Below are 22,018 nucleotides of genomic sequence, written 5' to 3'. Positions count from 1 at the left end.
GGGGACTTTAACACTCCACTTACAGAAATGGATAGATCATCTAGACACACGGTCAATAAAGAAACAAGGGCCCTGAATGATACATTGGATCAGATGGACTTGACAGATATACTTAGAACTCTGCATCCCAGAGCAACAGAATATACTTTCTTCTCGAGTGCACTTGGAACATTCTCCAAGATAGATCACATAATGGGTCACAAAACAGCCCTTCATAAGTATACAAGAATTGAAATCATACCATGCATACTTTCAGACCACAATGCTATGAAGCTTGAAATCAACCACAGGAAAAAGTCTGGAAAACCTCCAAAAGCATGGAGGTTAAAGAACACCCTACTAAAGAATGAATGGGTCAACCAGGCAATTAAAGAAGAAATTAAAAAATATATGGAAACAAACCAAAAGGAAAAGACAACAATCCAAACGCTTTGGGACGCAGTGAAGGCAGTCCTGAGAGGAAAATACATTGCAATCCAGGCCTATCTCAAGAAACAAGAAAAATCCCAAATACAAAATCTAACAGCACACCTAAAGGAAATAGAAGCAGAACAGCAAAGACAGCCTAAATCCAGCAGAAGAAGAGAAATAATAAAGATCAGAGCAGAAATAGACAATATAGAATCTAAAAAAACGTTAGAGCAGATCAACGAAACCAAGAGTTGGCTTTTTGAAAAAATAAACAAAATTGATAAACCTGTAGCCAGGCTTCTCAAAAAGAAAAGGGAGATGACCCAGACAGATAAAATCATGAATGAAAATGGAATTATTACAACCAATCCCTCAAAGATACAAACAATTATCAGGGAATATTATGAAAAATTATATGCCAACAAACTGGACAACCTGGAAGAAATGGACAAATTCCTAAATACCCACACGCTTCCAAAACTCAATCAGGAGGAAATAGAAAGCTTGAACAGACCCAGAACCAGCGAAGAAATTGAATCAGTCATCAAAAATCTCCCAACAAATAAGAGCCCAGGACCAGATGGCTTCCCAGGGGAGTTCTACCAGACGTTTAAAGCAGAGATAATACCTATCCTTCTTAAGCTATTCCAAAAAATAGAAAGGGAAGGAAAACTTCCAGACTCATTCTATGAAGCCAACATTACTTTGATTCCTAAACCAGACAGAGACCCAGTAAAAAAAGAGAACTATAGTCCAATATCCCTGACGACTATGGATGCAAAAATTCTCAATAAGATACTAGCAAACGAATTCAATAGCATATAAAAAGAATTATTCACCATGATCAAGTGGGATTCATTCCTGGGATGCAGGGCTGGTTCAACATTCGCAAATCAACCAATGTGATACATCACATTAATAAAAGGAACGATAAGAACCATACGATCCTGTCAATCGATGCAGAAAAGGCATTTGACAAAATTCAGCAACGTTTCTTAATAAAAACCCTCGAGAAAGTCGGGATAGAAGGAACATATTAAACATCATCAAAGGCATTTATGAAAAGCCCACAACTAATATCATCCTCAATGGGGAAAAACTGAGAGCTTTCTCCCTGAGATCAGGAACACGACAGGGATGTCCAACTCACCACTGTTGTTTAACATAGTGTTGGAAGTGCTAGCATCAACAATCAGACAACAAAAGGAAATCAAAGGCATAAAAATCGGCAAAGATGAAGTTAAGCTTTCACTTTTTGCAGATGACATGATATTATACATGTGAAACCTGATAGACTCCACCAAAAGTCTGCTAGAACTGATACATGAAATCAGCAAAGTTGCAGGATACAAAATCAATGTACAGAAATCAGTTGCATTCTTATACACTAATAATGAAACAACAGAAAGAGAAATAAAGAAACTGATGCCATTCACAAGTGCACCAAGAATCATAAAATACCTAGGAATAAACCTAACCAAAGATGTAAAAGATCTGTATGCTGAAAACTATAGAAAGCTTATGAAGGAAATTGAAGAAGATACCAAGAAATGGAAAAACATTGCGTGCTCATGGATTGGAAGAATCAATGTTGCTAAAATGTCAATACTACCCAAAGCTATGTACACATTCAATGCAATCTCAATCAAAATTGCACCAGCATTCTTCTCAAAGCTAGAACAAGCAATCCTAAAATTTGTATGGAACCACAAAAGACCCCGAATAGCCAAAGTAATTTTGAACAAGAAGACCAAAGCAGGAGGCATCACAATCCCTGACTTTAGCCTCTACTACAAAGCTGTCATCATCAAGACAGCATGGTATTGGCACAAAAACAGACACATAGACCAATGGAATAGAATAGAAACCCCAGAACTAGGCCCACAAACGTATGGCCGACTAATCTTTGACAAAGCAGGAAAGAATATCCAATGGAAAAAAGACAGTCTCTTTCACAAATGGTGCTGGGAGAACTGGACAGCAACATGAAGAAGGATGAAACTAGACCCCTTTCTGACACCATTCACAAAAACAAACTCAAAATGGCAAAGGACCTGAATGTGAGACAGGAAACCATCAAAACCCTAGAGGAGAAAGCAAGAAAAAAACCTCTCTGATCTCAGCCGCAGCAATTTCTTACTTGACACATCCCCAAAGGCAAGGGAATTAAAAGCAAAAATGAACTATTGGGACCTTATGAAGATAAAAAGCTTCTGCACAGCAAAGGAAACAATCAACAAAACTAAAAGGCAACCAATGGAATGAGAAAAGATATTTGCAAGTGACATATCGGACAAAGGGCCAGTATCCAAAATGTATAAAGAGCTCACCAAACTCCACACCCAAAAAACAAATAATCCAGTGAAGAAATGGCCAGAGAACATGAATAGACACTTATCTAAAGAAGACATAATGGCTATATAAAAGACAAGGTAAAACGAGTGATGGCAATGATGTGTTTAAAAGGCAACACTTATGCGCTGTTGGTGGCAATGGAAATTGACGCAGCTACTATGAAAGCAGGTTTTTCAAGAAATTAACAATAAAGATAGTACTTACAATTGAGCAATTCCACTACTGGGTATCTATTTAAATAAAACAAAAATATTAATTTGAAAAGATATGTGAAATATATATGTATAATGGATATATATCAGAAAAAAATGATATCTCGCCATCTGTGATAACATGGATAGACCTTGAGAGTTTTATTCTAAGTGAAATAATTCAGAACAGGACAAATACCACATGATTTCTCTTATGTGTTTAATCTAACAAGCAAAACAAAACACAATCCCATTTCATACAAACAGAGAACAGATTGGTGGTAGCCAGAGGGGAGGGGCATTAGGGACATGAAATGGGTGAAAGGGTTTAAGAATTACAAATATCCAGTTATAAAATAAATATAGTTGACCCCTAAATACTGCCCATTTGAACTGCATGGGACCACTTATATACACATTTTTACAGTAAAGTACTGGAAATGTATTTTCTCTCCTTTGTGGTATTTTTAATAACATTTCTTTTCTCTAGCTTACTTTATTATAAGAATACAGTATATAATACTAAGAATAGTACATAATACATATGCAAAATATGTGTTAATCAAAAGTTAATAAACTGTTGATCAACTATCAGTAAGACTTCTTGTCAACAGTAGACTATTAGTAAAGTTTTGGGGGAGTCAAAACCTACATGCAGATTCTTGACTGTGTGGATGTCAGGACCCTTAACCCCAAGTTGTTTAACAGTCATGTACATGTAAGTTGTGGAGATGTAACGTATAGCATGAGGAACATAGTCAATAATACTGTATTAACTTTCTGAGGTGACAGGTAGTAATTGGAAATAGTAGTGACCATTTAGCAAAATATACATATGTACACCTGAGACTAGTATAACATTGTATGTCAATTATACCTCAAACAAAAATGTTTGGTAACACAATCTATAGCTGATGTTTCAGGAGAAAGGAGACCTTTGATTAACTTATCAATTTCTTTAATACTTATCAGTCTATTAAAATTCTTTAGTTTTACTTAAGTCAATTTTGGCATTTTATATTTTCCTAGGAATTTATCCATTTCACCTAGGTTTTCAAATTATGGCCATTGCTTTTTCATGACACTCTACTGGTTTTAAAGTTCTGTTATGTCAAAATTAATTTCCTATTTTTCATTGTATATGTTTTATGTGCACATTATATTGTAAGTTTCACCAGAGATCCATCTATCCTGTTACTATTTTTAAACAACCATAATTTGGTATTATTTATCTCCATTTTGATTCTCTAATTTATTTTATCTTGATCATTCTAATTTCTTCTTTTATTTTTTAGACTTGCCCTATTCCTCTTCTTCAACTTCCTAAATTGAATGTTTATATAATTTAGGTACTATATATGATTTATTTATTTAAAGCTGCATGCTTTTCTCTAAATACTGCTTGATCTATCTGACTAATTTTTTAAGATTTTATTTTTAAGTAATCTCTACACCCAGTGTGGGGCTTGAACTCACAACCATGAAATCACGAGTTGTGAGCTCCACTGACTGAGCCAGTCAGGCACCCCTGTCTGATAAATTTTTGACATGTACTATTTTAATTATCATACTGTTTTAAATATTTATTTATATCCTTTATGATTTTCTTTAACTTAAGCATTAAAAGTATCAAAGGTATATTAATAATATATAATTTAATAAACCAACACATGTGATTTTGTTGCTATTTTTTGTTACAAATTTCTTATTAAATTATTGTCAAAAAGTAATCTGGATGATAGTGACCCTTTGGAGTTTTCTGGGGTTTTATTTATGGCTTAGTGCATTATTGATTTTTATGGATATTCCCTATGTGCAGAAAAAAAGTCTCTACTGGTTGTGTGTGGAACTTTCTATACAGATAATCGTTTAAGTGTATTCTATTTATTGTTCAAGTCGTCAGTATCTCTACTTTTTATGTTTGTTTTAAATTTTTTCTATTTGAAACAATTCTAGATTTAGAGAAAAGTTTCAAAGATGATATTACAGAGATTACCCATATACTTTTCACTCAGTTTTCATTAAGGGTAGCATTTTATAAACAAAACACATTTATCAAAACTAATAATTGGTATAATGCTACTAACTAAACCACAAACTTTATTCTGTTTTTTTTCCACTAAAATCTTTATTGGCCTCATGACCCAATCATAAACACCATATTGCATTCAGTCGGCATATCTCCTTAATCTTCTCAAATCAGTAACACTTTCTTAGTCTTTCCTTGTCTGTCAAGATCTTGACAATTTTTTAAAAGTACCGTCCAGGTATATTACAGATTGCCTGCCAGTATGGATTTTTCTGATATTTTCTCATTTCTTTGATGTTCCTTTCTCAATACTTCCTATCAGAGGGTAAATGAATATCAACATGACTTATTAAAAATGCTAATCTTGGGGCGCCTGGGTGGCTCAGTCAGTTGAGTGTCCGACTTCAGCTCAGGTCATGATCTCATGCTTCGTGAGTTCAAGCCCTACATTGGGCTCTGTGCTGGCAGCTCAGAGTCTGGAGCTTCCTTCGGATTCTGTGTCTCCTTCTCTCTCTGCCCCTCCCCCACTAATGCTATGTGTCTCTCTCAAAAAAACATAGGTAAACTTTTAAAAAATTATGAAAAGTAATATTAATCTTGATGACTTGGTTAAGATGGAAAAAATGTTAATCTTGATGACTTGGTTAAGGTGATTTCTGCCAGATTTCTCCACTATAAATGTTCTCTTTTTCCCTTGACATTTACTTTTCTTTAAAAGAGTCTAAGTTCAGCTAAGTCTAGCCTACAGTTGAGTAATATGGAATTAAGCTCCATTGTCTGAAGAAAAAAGTATAATAGAGTTTTGGGGAATATGTTAAAACTACCAGAGTAATTAATAGACTTCAGAAAGATACACTTTGAGGTTATGCAGATATATCCAGTTTCTCCCACTAATTTAAGCTTTCATGAGTGAATTTTGCCCTCAGCAATTATTACTGTGATATTATACTGCTGGTTTTCTATTTGTCTTTTTTCTACATGTATTTATTAGAATTATTTGCTGAGAAACTATTGTTATTTATTATTTATTGATGAATTCAATCATTTTTCATATCAGCAAGATATATGGGCATTTTCCATTAGAATATAACATAATACTCATATTTGTTTATAGTTCAAGTATTTCCAGATTTGGCCATGGCAAGCTTTCAGGTTGGATCCTGTGTCCTTTGGACATGTCCCTATCTCTGCTTAGTATTTATCTGCTTGGCCGTTAATTTTTTTCCCAGTTTTATTGAGACATAATTGACATACAACACTGTATAAGTTCAATTTGTACAGCATAATGACTTGACTTATATTTATTATGAAATGACTACCTCAATAAGTTTAGTTAACATCTATCTTCTCCTAGACATACAAAAAAAGAAGAAAAAGAAAACAATAGTTTTTCCTTTTAATGAAAATTCTCGGATTCTATTCTCTTAACCAATTTCACATATGTCACACAGCAATGTTAACCATAGTAACATACATTACATCCCTAGTACTTATTTCTTTTATAACTGAAATTTGTACTTTTTGACTACCTTCATCCCATTCCCCGTCCCACCACCCCTTGCTTCTGGTAACCATAAATCTTTATTTTTTAATTTGTATTTAAATTCCAGTTAGTTAGCATACAGTATAATGTTAGCTTCAGGTGTACAATTCAGTAATTCAACAGCTACATAAAACACCTTGGACTCATCACAACAAGGGCAATCCTTAAACTCCTCACCTATTAACCCATCCTTCTAGCCCACTGCCCTTCCCTCTGTTAACCATCAGTTTCTCCTCTATAGTTAAGAGTCTGTTTCTTGGTTTTCCTCTCTTTTTTCCCCTATGATCACTGTATTTTTTTCTTAAATTCCACATATGAGTGAAATAATATGGTATTTCTCTGTCTCTGGCTGGCTTATTTTGCTTAGCATAATAATCTCTAGCTCCATGCACATCATTGCAAATGGCAGGATTTCATTCTTTTTCATGGCTGAATAATATTCCATTGTAAATATATACTACATCTTTATCCATTCATCAGTCAATGGACATTTGGGCTGTTTCCATAATTTGGCTATTACAGATAATGCTGCTATAAACATCGGGGTGCATGTTATCCTTTTGAATTAGTATTTTCATGCCCTTTGGGTAAATACCTAGTAGTGCAATTTCTAGATAGTAAGGTAGTTTTGTTTTTAACTGAGCTACCTCCATGTGGCTTTCCAGAGAAGCTGCAGGAGTTTCCATAATCACCAGAAGTGTAAGAGGTATTCCCTATTTCCACATTCTCACCAAGAGCTGCTGACACCTGTGTTGTTAACTTTAGCAATTCTGACAGGTGTGAAGTAATATATCATTGTAGATTTTATTAGCATTTCCCTGATGATCACTGATATTAAGCATCTTTTCACACGTCCCACTGACAGTGTAATAGAGTTCCCTTTTCTTCACGTCCTCGCCAAAACTTTTGTTTCTTGTGTTGTTGATTTTAGCCATTCTGACAGGTGTGAGGTGATATTGTAGTTTTCATTTGTATTTCCCTGATAACGAGTGATGTTGAACATCATTCATGTGTCTGTTGGCCATCTTATCTTCTTTGGAAAAATGTCTATTCATGCCTTCTGCCTATTTTTAATTGGATTATTTGTTTTTGAGTGTTGAATTTTATGTCTTTAATATATTTTAGGTACTAACCCTTTATCAAATATTTTAGTTGCAAACATCTTCTCCCGTTCTGAATATTGACTTTCAGTTTTGTTGATTGTTTCCTTTGCTGTGTAAAACCTTTTTATTTTGATGTAGTCCCAGGGATTTATTTTTGCCTTTTCTTCCTTTGCCTCAGGAGACATATGTAGAAAAAGTTGCCATAGGAGCTCTCAAAAAGTTACTGCCTATCTCCTCCAGGATTTTATGGTTTCAGGTCTCACATTTAGGTCTCTAATCCATTCTAAATTTATTTTTGTATGAGATATTGGATAAAGGGCTAGAATACAAAATATATAAAGAACTCACCAAACTCCACACCCCAAAAAACAAATAATCCAGTGAAGAAATGGAAAGAAGACATGAATAGACACTTTTCTAAAGAAGACATCCAGATGGCCAACAGACACATGAAAAGATGCTCAACTTCACTCCTCATCAGGGAAATACAAATCAAAACCACACTCAGATACCACCTCATGCATTCAGAGTGGCTAAAATGAACAAATCAAGAGACTAAAGATGCTGGAGAGGATGTGGAGAAACAGGAACCCTCTTGCATTTTTGGTAGGAATGCAAACTGATGCAGCCGCTCTGGAAAACAGTGTGGATGTTCCTCAAAAAATTAAAAATAGATCTACCTTATGACCCAGCAATAGCACTGCTAGGAATTTGCCCAATTGATACAGGAGTGCTGATGCATAGGGGCACTTGTACCCTAATGTTTATGGCAGCACTTTCAACAATAGCCACATTATGGAAAGAGCCTAAATGTCCATCAACTGACCAATGGATAAAAAATATGTGGTTTATATATACAATGGAATACTACTTGGCAATGAGAAAGAATGAAATCTGGCCATTTGTAGCAACGTGGATGGAACTGGAGAGTATTATGCTCAGTGAAATAAGTCATACAGAAAAAAACAGATACCATATGTTTTCACTCTTGTGTGGATCCGAGAAATTCAGCAGAAGACCATGGGGGAGGGGAAGGGGGAAAAATTTACAGAGAGGGAGAGATGCAAACCATAAGAGACTCTTAAAAACTGAGAACAAACAGGGTTGATGCAGGGTGTGGGAGAGGGGAAAGTGGGTGATGGGCATTGAGGAGGGCACGTAGTGTCTTGAGCACTGGGTGTTGCATGGAAACCAATTTGACAATAAATTATATTTAATATAAAAATAAATGAATAAAAATTACATGGAAAAAATAAATTTATTTTTGTATATGGTGTGAGAAACTAGTACATTTTCATTATTTTGCACGTAGCTATCCAGTTTACCCAAAACCATTTGTTGAAGAGATATTGTTTTTCACATTGGATATTCTTTCCTGCTTTGCCAAAAATTAATTGACTCTAATTTTAGGTTTATTTCTGGATTTTCTATTGTTTTCTATTGATCTTTTTGTTTATTTTTGTTCCAGCACCATACTATTTTGATTACTTCAGCTTTGTAATATAACTTGAATTCAGGAATTATGATGCTTACAGATTTTTTTTTCCCTTTGCAAGGTGACTTTGGCTATTCTGGATCTTTTGTGATCCTATAAAATTGGAAGATAGTTTCCACTAACTTTGAAATATGTTGGTATTTCAATGGGAATTGCATTAAATGTCTAGATTGCTCTGGGTAGTATAAACATTTTAACAATATTTATTCTTCTAATCCAGGAGCATGGAATGTTTTTCCATTTCTTTCTATCATCTTCAATTGCCTTCATCAGTTTTTTACAGTTTTCAGAGTACAGGTCTTTCACCTCTTTGGTTAGGTTGATTCTTAGTGTCTTATTGTTTTTGGTGCAGTTGTAAATGGGATTGTTTTCTTAATTTCTCTTTCTTCTGCTTTATTATTGCTCTATAGAAATGCAACAGATTTTTCTATGTTGATTTTGTATCCTGTGACTTTACTAAATTCGTTCATCAGTCTAGCAGTTTTTTTGGTACAGTCTTTCAGGTTTTCTACATATAGTATCATGTCATTTGCAAATAGTGACAGTTTGACTTCTTCCTTGCCGATTTGGATGCTTTTTTTCTTTTTATTGTCTGATTGCTGTGGCTAGGACTTCAAGTACTATCTTGAATGCGAGTGGTGAGAATGGACATCCCTGTCTTATTCCTGGCCATAGAGGAAAAGCTCTCAGTCTTTCTGCATTTAGGATGATATAAACTGTGGGTTTTTAATTTAGAGCATGTATTATGTTGAAGTATGTTTCCTCTAAACTGACTTTGTTGAGAGTTTTTATCATGAATGGATGTTGCATTTTGTCAAATGCTTTTTCTGCATCAACTGAAATAATCATATGGTTCTTATCATTTCTTTTATTAATGTGATGCATCAAATTGATTTGCGACTGTTGAACTACACTTGCAACCCAGAAATAAATCCCACTTGATACTAGCCAATGAATTCTTAAAAACATTGTTTACATTTATTTATTTCTGAGAGACAAAGAGAGACAGAGCACAAGTTGTGGAGGGGCAGAGAGAGAATGAGACACAGAATCTGAATCAGGCTCCAGCTCTGAGCTGTCAGCACAGAGCCCAACGTGGAGCTCAAACTCATAAACCTGAGATCATGACCTGAGCCGAAGTTGGACGCCCAACCGACTCAGCCACTCAGGTATCCCTAGCCAATGATTTCTTTAAATTTTTTTGGATTTGGTTTGCTAGTACTTTATTGAGAATTTTTTCATCCATGTCCATTAGGGATATTGGCCTGCAGTTCGTTTTTCGTGGTGTCCTTATCTGTTTTTTTTTATTTATATATTTAAATTCAAGTTAGTTAACATAGAGTGTAGTATTGGTTTCAGTAGAACCCAGTGATTTATCACTTACATGGAACACCTCATCCTAAAAAGGCCCTCCTTAATACCCATCGCCCATTTAACCCATCCCTCCATCCACCTCCCCTCTAGCAACCCTCAGTTTGTTCTATTTAAGAGTCTCTAATGGTTTGCCTCCCTCTCTGTTTTTATCTTATTTTTTCTTCCCTTCCCCTATGTTCATCTGTTTTATTTCTTAAATTCCACTGATGAGTGAAATCATATATTTATCTTTTTCTGACTGACTTATTTTGCTTAGCATATTACACTCTAGTTCCATCCATTTGTTGCAAATGGTGAGATTTTATTCATTTTGGTTGCTGAATAATATTCATATATATTCATATATATATGCCACTTCTTTATCCATTCATCAGTCGATAAATATTTGGGCTCTTACCATTATTTGGCTATTGTTGGTAGTGCTGCTATAAACATTAGGGTGCATGTGCCCCTTCAAATCAACATTTTTGTAGCCTTTGGATAAATACCTAGTGATGAAATTGCTGGATCATAGAGTAATTCTTTTTAATTTTTTGATGAACCCCCATACTGTTTTCCAGAGTGTCTGCACAAATTTGCATTCCCACCAAAAGTGCAAAAGTGTTCCCCCTTCTCTGCACCCTCACCAACACCTGTTGTTTCCTGAGTTGTTCATTTTTGCCTTTATGATAGATGTGGGGTGGTATCTCATTGTGGTTTTGATTTGTATTTCTCTGATGATGAGTGATGTTGAGCACCTTTTCATTATCTGGTTTTGGTCTCAGAGTAATGCTGGCATCACGGACTGGAAGTGGAAGTTTTCTTTCCTTTTATATTTTTTGTAATAGTTTGAGAAGAGTAGGTATTAACGCTTCTTTAAATTTTTGATAGAATTCACTTGTGAAGCCATCTGGTCCTGGGCTTTTTCTTTCTTTCTTTCTTTCTTTCTTTCTTTCTTTCTTTCTTTCTTTTTTAAATTTTTTAGTGTTTATTTTTCAGAGACAGAGAGCAAATGGGGGAGGGGCAGAGAGCTAGAGAGAGAGAGAGACAGAATCAGAAGCAAGCTCCAGGCTCCAAGCTATCAGCACAGAGCCCAATGCGGAGCTCGAACCCATGAACTGTGAGATCATGACCTAGGCCAAAGTTGGATGCTCAATGGACTGAGCCACCCAGGCATCCCCCTTTTTTTTATTACTGATTAAATTTCTCTGCAGTCTATCCATATGTTCAAGTTTTCTATTTCTTCATGTTTCGGTTTGGGGAGGTTACATATTTTTAAGAATTTATTCATTTCTTCCAGGTTGTCCAATTGGTTGGCATATTGGTTTTCATAATAATTGTCTTATAATTATTTGTATTTCTGAGGTGTTAGTATTTCTCCTCTCTCAGTTGTGATTTTATTTATTGGAGTCCTTTGTGTTGTCTTTTTGATAAGTCTGGCTAGAGGCTTATCAATTTTAATAATTTTTCCAAGAACCAGCTCTTCGTTTCATTGATCTGTTCTATTGTGTTTTTTTTAGTTTATATGTAATTCATTTCTGTTCTAATCTTTATTATTTCCCTTTTCTTCTTCTGGCTTTAGGCTTCGTTTGTTGTTCTTTTTCCAACCCCTTTAGGAGTAAGGTTAGGTTGTTTGAGATTTTTCTTGCTTCCTCAGGTTGGCCTGTATTGCTATATACTTCTTTCTTAGGACCTCTTTTGCTAAAACCCAAAGGATTTGGACTGTTGTTTTCATTTTTGTTTGTTTCCATTTCTTTATTATTTATTCTTTGATTTTCTGGTTGACCCATTCATTGTTTAGTAGCATGTTGTTTGGCCTTCATGTATTTGTGGTCTTTCCAGAATATTTCTTGTCCTTGCCTTCTAGTTTCATAGTGTTGTCAGAAAAACTGAATTGTATGTCTGCAATCTTTTTGTACTTGTTGATACCTGCTTTTTGACCTAATATGTGATCTATTCTGGAGAATGATCCATGTACACTTAAAAGAATGTGCATTCTGCTGTTTTAGTATGGACCATTCTGAATATAACTATTAAATCCATCTGGTCCAGTGTGTCATTCAAGGCCATTGTTTCCTTCTTCTGTTTAGATGATCTGTCCATTGATGTAAGTGGGGTGTTAAATTCCCTTATTATTGTATTATTATCAATTAGTTCTTTTATGCTTGTTCTTAATTATTTTATATATTTGGGTGCTTTCATGTTATGTGCAGAAATGCTTACAATTGTTTTATCTTCTTGTTGGATTGTCACTCTTATTATTATATAGTACCCTTTTTTGTCTCTTGTTATGGTCTTCTTTCAAAGTCTAGTGTGTCTGATATAAGTATTGCTACTTTGGCTTTCTTTAACATCCATTTACATGATAAGTTTCTGCATCCCCTCACTTTCAATATACAGGTGCCTTTAAAACTAAAATGAGTCTTTTTTAGGCAGCACTTAGATGGGTCTTGTTTTTATACTTTCTGACACACTATGTCTTTTGAATGGAACGTTTAGTCCATTACATTCAAAGTAATTATTGACAGATATGTATTTATTCCCATTTTATTATTCGTTTTGTGATGGTTTCTGAAGTTTTCTCTGATCCTTTCTTGCTTTTTTCTTTCATGTTTTACTGATTTTATTTAGTAATATATTTGGATTTTGTTCTCTTTTTTCTTTGCATGTTTATTAGTGGTTTTAGATATATGGCTAACATTATGTTTGCATATAATCTCTTCTGCAAATAGTATATATTAAGTTGATGGTTATTCAAGTTTGAACCCATTGTTTTCTTCTCTCCTCTCCTTGATTTAGGTATATATTATTATATTTTATATCCTTTTTGTGTATGAGTTTCTGACTGCATTTTAAAGAAATATTCGTTTTTACCACTTTTGTGTTTCCTGTCTTTACACTATCACTTTTGGTCTCCCCTTTTCACTCAGTGATACTCCTTTAATATTTCTTTCAGGCCTGTTCTGGTGGTCATGAACTCCATTAGTTTTGTTTGCTTTGTTTGGAAAACTCTATTTCTCCTTCTGTTCTGTAGAGTATTCTTGGCTGCAAATTTTTCCCTTTCAACACATTGAATATACCATGCCACTCCTTTTGCCCTGGAAAGTTTTTGCTGAAAAATCCTCTGATAAATTCATGAGGTTTCCCTCATATGTAACTGTCTTCTTTTGCCTTGCTGTTTTTAAGATTTGTTCTTTGTCACTATATTTTTCCATTTTCATTGTAATATGTCTTGGTGTGGATTTTCTTTTGTAGATTTTGTTGGAGGTTCTCTGTGCCTCCTGGAACAAGATATTTGTTTCCTTTACCAGATTAGGGAAGTTTTCAGTTATTATCTCATCAAGTAAATTTTCTTCCCCCTTTCTCTCTTCTTCTTGGACTTTTATAATGCAAATGTTATTATTCTTGATGGAGTTACTGAGTTCCCTAAGTTTATTCCCATGTTCATAATTCTTTTTCTCTTTTGTTCAGCTAGATTACACTCCATTATTCTGTCTTCTAGGTCACTGATTCGTTCTTCTTCTTCTAGCCTGGTTTTTGTCCCATCAACCATGTTTCTGACATCATTTATTGAGCCCTTTATCTCTGATATGTTATTCCTTACCTCTGTGTTAATGGTCTCACTGCTGCCTTCCATACTTTTCTCAAAACCAGTGAGTATCTTTATGATCATTACCTTAAATTATCTATTAGGCATGTTACTTATATCTGTTTCACTTAGGTCTCTGACTGTGGCCTTGTTCTATTCTTTCAAATGGGATAAATTTCTGTCTTCTCATTTTGTGTAAGTCCCTTTGCCCACTTCTGTCTGTTGGAAAAGTCAGCTACATCTGCTGCTCTTGAAGGGATGACGTTATGAAGAAGAGAACCTGTAGTGCCCTGCAGTGTAGTGTTCCCTGAGCCCCAGCACTTGGTGCTTCATGGAATGTCTCAAATATATGTTGCATTGCATGTGCTCTGCACTTGTGTCCTGGCCACTTTGTCTCTCGGTCCAGTCATTTGCAGTGGCTTTTTCAATGTTGTGGACAGTGTTTTTTCCCTTACCTGAATGTGATGAGTTTTAACTACCTGTCCTCTTGTCTGCTTGTGAAATGAGAACTGTTGCCACATCCGCTGAAACTAAGGCCCTGCAAAAGTCCCAGGTTGGGAGATGCAGTTTAGGCTGGGGTTTGGGCCATTATTCAGGGGGAGGGGGCCAGACATGCTAGCTCTGAGGCAAGTATGACTTGGAAAGGTGTTTCCACTGGAGTGCAAGTGGTGTGGCTTGGCGTAATCAAGTTAAGTATCAAGTGTGGGCACTCTCCTGGTTCCTGCAGGCAGTCCTGTGCTGCTTATGCTTATGTTTATGCTTATGGACAGGGAGGAAAATAGCCCATGCCTGTTCCTTTGTTCCTGGAGAGGTCTCTCTAAGATTGTTGCTTTTCTGGGACACTCTCTGAGAAGAGCAAATAACTTCTCTACTGTGTAATCCAGTCACTCTTTATATTCCTTTTTCCATACTGTGTGTCCATGGGCTGTTTCCCTGCATCTCTCCAAGAGTAGTGAAATGACCTTCAGGCTCTCCCTGAGTCAAGTTTACTGACCATTAAAATTCTACACTTTAAATTTTTCAGAAGATGATGAAGCAGCATGGAGACTCTAGCTTGACTCATCCCTGAAATGCAGCTAGATCACCACCAAACCATTTTGCACACCTATGAAATTGATCTGAGGATTAACACAACAATTTGCATACCTTGAGCCATAGAACTTGGCATATACATGGTGTGCAGAGGTGAACTGGGGGAGAGAAAAGCTGCGGAGGGTAGGAAGTTGTTTTTGCAGAGAGAGGGCAGAGAAAATCAAGGAGGAGAGTGTGGCAAATCAGGATTGTGAAAGAAAAGCACTCTTCCTGAAAGTAGCTGGATAGAAAGACCATGAATACTTGGAGATTAAACAACATCCTACTAAAGAATGAAAGTGTTAACCAATAAATTAAAAAGTAAATTAAAAAGTACATGGAAGCCAATGAAAATGAAAACATGACAACCCAAAACCTCTGAGATGCAGCAATGGTAACTATAAGAGTAAAATATATAACAATCCAGACCTTCCTAAAGAAGGAAGAAAGGTCTCAAATACACAACCTAACCATACACGTAAAGGAGCTGGGGAAAGAACATTAAATAAAACCCAAAACCAACAGAAAAAGGAAAATGATAAGGATTGGAGCAGAAATTAATGATATCAAAATTTAAAAAGAACAAATCAATGAAACCAGGAGATGGTTCTTTAAAAGAATTAACAGAATTGATAAACACCTAAGCAGACTTATCAAAAAGAAAAATGATAGTACCCAAATAAAAATCACGAATGAAAGAGGAGAGATCACCACCAACACTTAAGAAATACAAACATTAATAAGAGAATATTATGAGCAATTATATGCCAACAAATTGGGCAATCTGGAAGAAATGGAAAAATTCCTAGAAACATATAAACTACCAAAACTGAAACAGGAAGAAATAGAAAATTGAGCACACCCATAACCATTAAGAAAATTGATAATGGTTATGTAATCAAAAATCTCCCAACAAGAGTCCAGGGCTGCATGGCTTTCCAGGGGAATTCTACCAAACATTTAAAGAAGAGTTAACACCTATTCTTTTGAAGCTGTTCCAAAAAAGAGAAGTGGAATGAAAACTTCCAAATTCATTCTAGAGGCCAGCATTACCTTGATGTCAAAACCAGACAAAAACCATGCTAAAAAGGAGAATTACAAACCAATATCCCTGATGAAACTCAATTCCAAAATTCTCAACAAGTTACTAGCCAACCGGATCTAACAATACATTAAAAGAATTATTCACCAAGATCAAGTGGGATTTATTCCTGGGATGGAGGACTGGTTCATTATCTGCAATGAATGATACATCACATTTAAAAAAAAATGATAAAAACCACATGGTCCTCTCAATAGATGCAGAGAAAGTATTTGACAAAATAAAGCATCCTTTCTTGATAAAAGCCCTCAAGAAAGTAGGGATAGAAGGATCATACCTCGAGATCATAAAAGCCATATATGTAAGACCCACCGTTAATATCCTCAATGGTGAAAAGCTGAGAGCATTCCCCCTAAGGTCAGGAACAGAACAAGGATATATACTCTCACCACTGTTATTCAGCATAGTGTTGGAAGTGCTAGCTTCAGCAATCAGACAACACAAAGAAATAAAAGACATCAAAATCAGTAAGGAGGAAGTCAAACTTTCACTCTTTGCAGACAACATAACATTTTACATGGAAAACCCAAAAGATTCCACCAAAAAGCTTCTAGAACTGATAGATGAATTCAGCAAAGTCACAGGATATAAAATCAATGTAAAAAAATGGTTGCATTTCTATATGCCAATAACGAAGCAACAGAAAGAGAAATCAAAGAGTTGATCCCATATATGATTGCACCAAAACCCATAAAATACCTAGTAATAAACCCAACCAAAGAGGTGAAAAATATATGCACTGAAAACTATAGAAAGCTTATGAAAGAAATTGAAGAAGACACACACAAAAATGGAAACATTCCATGCTCATGGATTGAAAGAACAAATATTGTTAACATGTTGATACTACCCAAAGCAATCTACATATTCAATGCAATCCCTATCAAAATAACACCAGCATTCTTCACAGAGATAGAACAAACAATCCTAAAATTTGTATGGAACCAGAAAAGACCCTGAATAGCCAAAGCAATCCTAAGAAAGAAAATCAAAACTGGAGGCATCACAAGTCAGACTTCAGCTGTATTACAAAGCTGTAATCATCAAGACTGTATGGTACTGGCAAAAAATAGACACATAGATAAATAGAACAGCATAGAGAACCCAGAAATGGACCCACAAATGTATGACCAACTCATTTTCAACATAGAAGGAAAGAATATTCAATGGAAAAATATAGTCTCTTCAGTAAATGGTGTTCAGAAAACGGGAGAGTGACATGCAGAAGAATGAACCTGGACCACTTTCTTACACCATACACAAAAGTGAACTCAAAATGGATTAAAGACCTAAACGTAAGACAGGAAGCCATCAAAATCTAGAGGAGAAAACAGGCAACAACCTCTTTGACCTCGGCTGCAGCAACTTCTTATTTGACATGTCTCCATAAGCAAGGAAAACAAAAGCAAAAATGAACTACTGGGCCCTCATCAAGATAAAAAAACTTCTGCCCAGAGAAGGAAACAATCAACAAAACTAAAAGGCAACTGATGGAATGGGAGAAGATATTTGCAAGTGACATATCAGATAAAGGGGTTAGTATCCAAAATCTATAAAGAACTTATAAATATCAACAATGAAAGCACAAATAATCCAGTGAATAAATGGGCAAAATATATGAATAGACACTTGTCCAAAGAAGACATCCAGATGACTAACAGACGCATGAAAACATGCTCGACAACACTAATCATCAGGGAAATACAACCACAATGAAATATCAGCTCACCCCTGTCAGAATGGCTAAAATTAACAACACAGGCAACAACATATGTTGGCAAGGATGTGGAAAAGGAGGAAACCATTTGCACAGCTGGTGGGAACCCTTTTTGCACAAACTGGTGCAGCCACTCTGGAAAACAATACAGAGGTTCCTCAAAAAATTAAAAATAGAACTACCCTAGGACTCTAGGTATTTATCCAAAGGATACAGGAGTGCTGTTTTGAAGAGGCATATGCACCCCAATGTTGTTTTTTTAATTTTTTTTAATCTTTATTTTTGAGAGAGAGAGAGACAGAGTGCGAGTGGGGAAGGGGCAAAGACAGAGGGAAACACAGAATCTGAGACAGGCTCCAGGCTCTGAGCTGTCAGCACAAAGCCTGACATGGGGCGAACTGCGAGATCATGACCTGAGCCAAAGTCAGACAACCAACTGAGCCACCCAGGTGCCCCTACACCCCAATGTTTATAGCAACACATTGACAGTAGCCAATGTATGGAAAGAGCCCAAATGTTCATCGACTGATGAATGCATAAAGAAAATGTGGTATATATATATATATATATATATATATATATATAATCAACAACGTGGATGGAACTAGAGTGTATTATGCTAAGGTAAATAAGTCAGTCAGAGAAAGACAAATATCATATGACTTCACTCATGTGTGGAGTTTAAGATACAAACCAGATGAACATAAGGGAAGGGAAGCAAATCTAATATAAAAACAAATTGGGAGATAAACCTTAAGAGACTCTTAAACACAGAGAACAGTCACCAGAGGGGTTTGGGTGGGGGAATAGGCTAAATAGGGTATGGGCATTACGGAGGACACTTGTTGGAATGAGCACTGGGTGTTATACATAAGTGATGAATCACTAAATTCTATTCCTGAAATCATTATTACACTGTATGTTAACTAGGATTTAAATTTTAAAAATATATTAAAAATTATTTACATGATGGCTGGCATATTATAAGTCTGTTAAAATTTTCTATTTCTTCCTGTTTTAGTTTCTAGGAATTAATCCTTTCTTCCAGATTGCCCATTTTGTTGGCATATAATTTTTCATAATATCCTCTTATGACGGTTTGCATTTCTAGGGTGTTGGTTGTGATCTCTTCTCTTTCATTAGTGATTTTATTTATTTGGATCATGTCTTTTCTTTTTGATAAGTCTGAGTAGGGGGTTATCAATATTATTAATTCTTTCAACAAACCAGCTCCTAGTTTCATTTATTTGTTCTATTGTTTTTTTTCTATGTCATTTATTTCTGCTCTAATCTTTATTATTTCCTTTCTTCTGCTGAATTTTATTTGCTGTTCCTTTTATAGCTCCTTAAGATGTAAGGTTAGTTTGTGTATTTGAGACTTTTCTTGCTCCTTGAGGTAGACCTGTATTGAAGTACACTTCCCTCTTAGGACTTCCTTTGCTTCATCCCAAAGTTTTTTGTCTGCCATGTTTTCATTTCCAATTTCTTCCATGTATTTTTTATTTCTTTTTTAGTTTTCTCATTACCCCCATTCATTCTTTAGTCTCTATGTATTTGTGGTCTTTCCAAATTTTTTTTTATTGTGGTTGACTTCAGATTTTATAGCATTGTGATCAGAAAATATGCATGGCATGATTTCAGTCTTTTTGTACTGATTGAGGCCTGGTTTGTGACATATTATATGATTTGTTCTGGAAAATGTTCCATGTGCACTCAAAAGGAGTGTGTATTCTGCTGCTTTCAGATGAAACGTCTGAATATATGTTTAGTCCATCTGGTCCCGGGTGTCACTCAAAGCCACTGTTTCCTTTTTGATTTTCTGCTTAGATGATTGCCCCATTACTGTAAGTGGAGTGTTAAAGTTCTCTACTATTATTTTATTATTATCTATGAGTTTCTTTTGTTTGTTATTAACCAACTTATATGTGTGGTTTTCCAAGTTGGGGCATAAATGTTTACAACTGTTAGATCCTTTTGATGGATAGACACCTTAGTTAGCTTTCTTCATTTCTTGTCAGTCTTTCTTTTAAAATCTAGATTGTCTGATATAAGTATGGCTACTCCAGCTTTCTTGTGGTGTCTTTTAGCATGATAAATTGTTCTCCATCCCCTCACTTTCCATCTGCAGATATCTTTAGGTCTCAAGTGAATCTCTTATAGGAGGCATATAGATGGTTCTTGTTTTTTTTTATCCATTCTGATAGTACGTATGTGTTTTGATCTGACCATTTAGTCCATTTACTTTCACAGTTATTACTGAAAGATAAGAGGTTAGTGCCATTTTGTTACCTGTAAAGTTGGTATTTCTGGTGATGTTCTCTTCCTTTCTAGTCTTTATTGCTTTTGGTATTTTTTCCCTCACTCAAAGAGTCTGCTTTAATATTTCTTGCAAGGCTCATTTAGTGGTCATGAACTCCTTTAGTTTTTGTTTGTCTGGAAAACTTTGTCTCTTCTTCTATAACAGAAAACCACAAACAAAATGGCAATATTAAATCACTCACTATGAACAATTACTTTAAATACAAGTGGATTAAACCCCCCAATCCCTGGAAGAAAGGATTAAAAAAGAAGATCCAAAAATAGGCTGTTTATAAGAAATTCACTTTAAATTTCAAGATATAGGAGAAGATGATGGTGGCCAAGTAGGATCCTAGGCTTATCTCAGCCCACAAACACAACTAGATAACTATCAAGTCACACTAAATACCTCATAAATTGACCTGAAGACTGACAAAACAAACCCCAACAAACTAAAGAGAGACAAGAAGCCACGTTCAAGAAAGTAGGAAATGTGAACACATATGGTTTAGGGAAGAAATGGATCATGGGTGCTCAGGAGGGGAGGTAGCTGTGGTCATGGAGAAGGGTGTAATAGAAAGGAGTATACAGAGGAGTGCACAAGGAGAACATTTCCCCAAAGCCATTGGCTTGGAAAATGAGAAGGGCTGAATTTCATGAGTTCTTTCAAACAGCAGGGCTTAAAGCCTGGAGACTTAATGGTCAGCAGGCTTGTCTGGGATAAAGCCTGGAAAGCACAGCCTTATTCCTGGAGAGAAGGCAAGAAAACAACTTGGGGACATAGAGTGTGGAAACAGTGATCTGAAGAATGCCCGCAGACCACAGGAGGGAAATCATTCACTATTCTAGGAGAATTTCAGTTAGCAACAACACTCACAGAGATGCCTCACTGGATACAAGGTGATGGCTGGTGCCATTTTCCTCCCTTGACCTTCAGCATAAGCACAGAGCCACCTGAGGAAAGCAGTTCAGCATGGACACTGGCTGCCTAAATTGTTTACACCAATCCTCACCTCACTGTGCTCTGACGGGACTGTTTTTCTCAGTCAAACTCAGTCTCAGCATAGTGAGCCCCTCCCCTGGAAGACTAGCACAAACCTCATCCCCCATCATGTATCATAACCAGAGAGTTCTGCATGGCCTCAGTTCTAGTGGAAGTAGTTTCAGGTCTCATTTCACAAGCATACCAGAGCGCACCTTATCAAAACTTGCCACGTTTGGACCAGGGACAAACTTTCCACAGCAGGCAAAGAGAACTTCTGCAGATGACTGGCCAAAAGGATATAGCAGCCTGAACACAACAGGAGACCACAAACGGTGCACACCAGAGACAGACTCTGAAGCTCCAGGCCCTGGGCAGTACATGACTTCTTCTTCAAAATGCCATTACTTTCAGGAGCAAGAGACATAACTGGCTTTTTGAACACAGAAAAGAAGGGAGAGACTTAGATAAAATGGAAATCCAGAAGAATTTATCCCAAATGAAAGAACAAGGTAAGGCCACGACCAGAAAACTAAGAAAAACAGATGGAAGTAACATGCCTGATGGAGAATTTAAAGCAACAATTATAAGAATATTCACTGGGTTTGAGAAAAGAATAGAAGACATCAGTGAGACACCACAGTGATAAAAGAGTTTAAAAAGAATCAGTCAGGGGGAGGAGTTAAGATGTCAGAGCATTAGAGGGCCCCTATGCTTGCCCCATTTCTTAAAACAGCTAGATAAATATCAAATCATTCTTAACACCCAAGTAATCTATG

The 22,018-nt window shown here is 35.9% G+C and overlaps 1 pseudogene; it reads right to left on the bottom strand.

The window, feature by feature from the left end:
- LOC109258942 (nascent polypeptide-associated complex subunit alpha-like) overlaps window positions 1–21,622 on the bottom strand; it is a 65,286-nt pseudogene extending 43,664 nt beyond the window's left edge.
- Window positions 21,623–22,018: the final 396 nt, after the last annotated feature.

The sequence above is a fragment of the Panthera pardus genome, unplaced genomic scaffold (assembly GCF_024362965.1).
Source record: "Panthera pardus isolate Hobbes unplaced genomic scaffold, ASM2436296v1 HiC_scaffold_27, whole genome shotgun sequence".
Lineage (NCBI taxonomy): Eukaryota > Metazoa > Chordata > Mammalia > Carnivora > Felidae > Panthera > Panthera pardus.
This window is presented reverse-complemented; position numbering and strand designations above follow the sequence as displayed.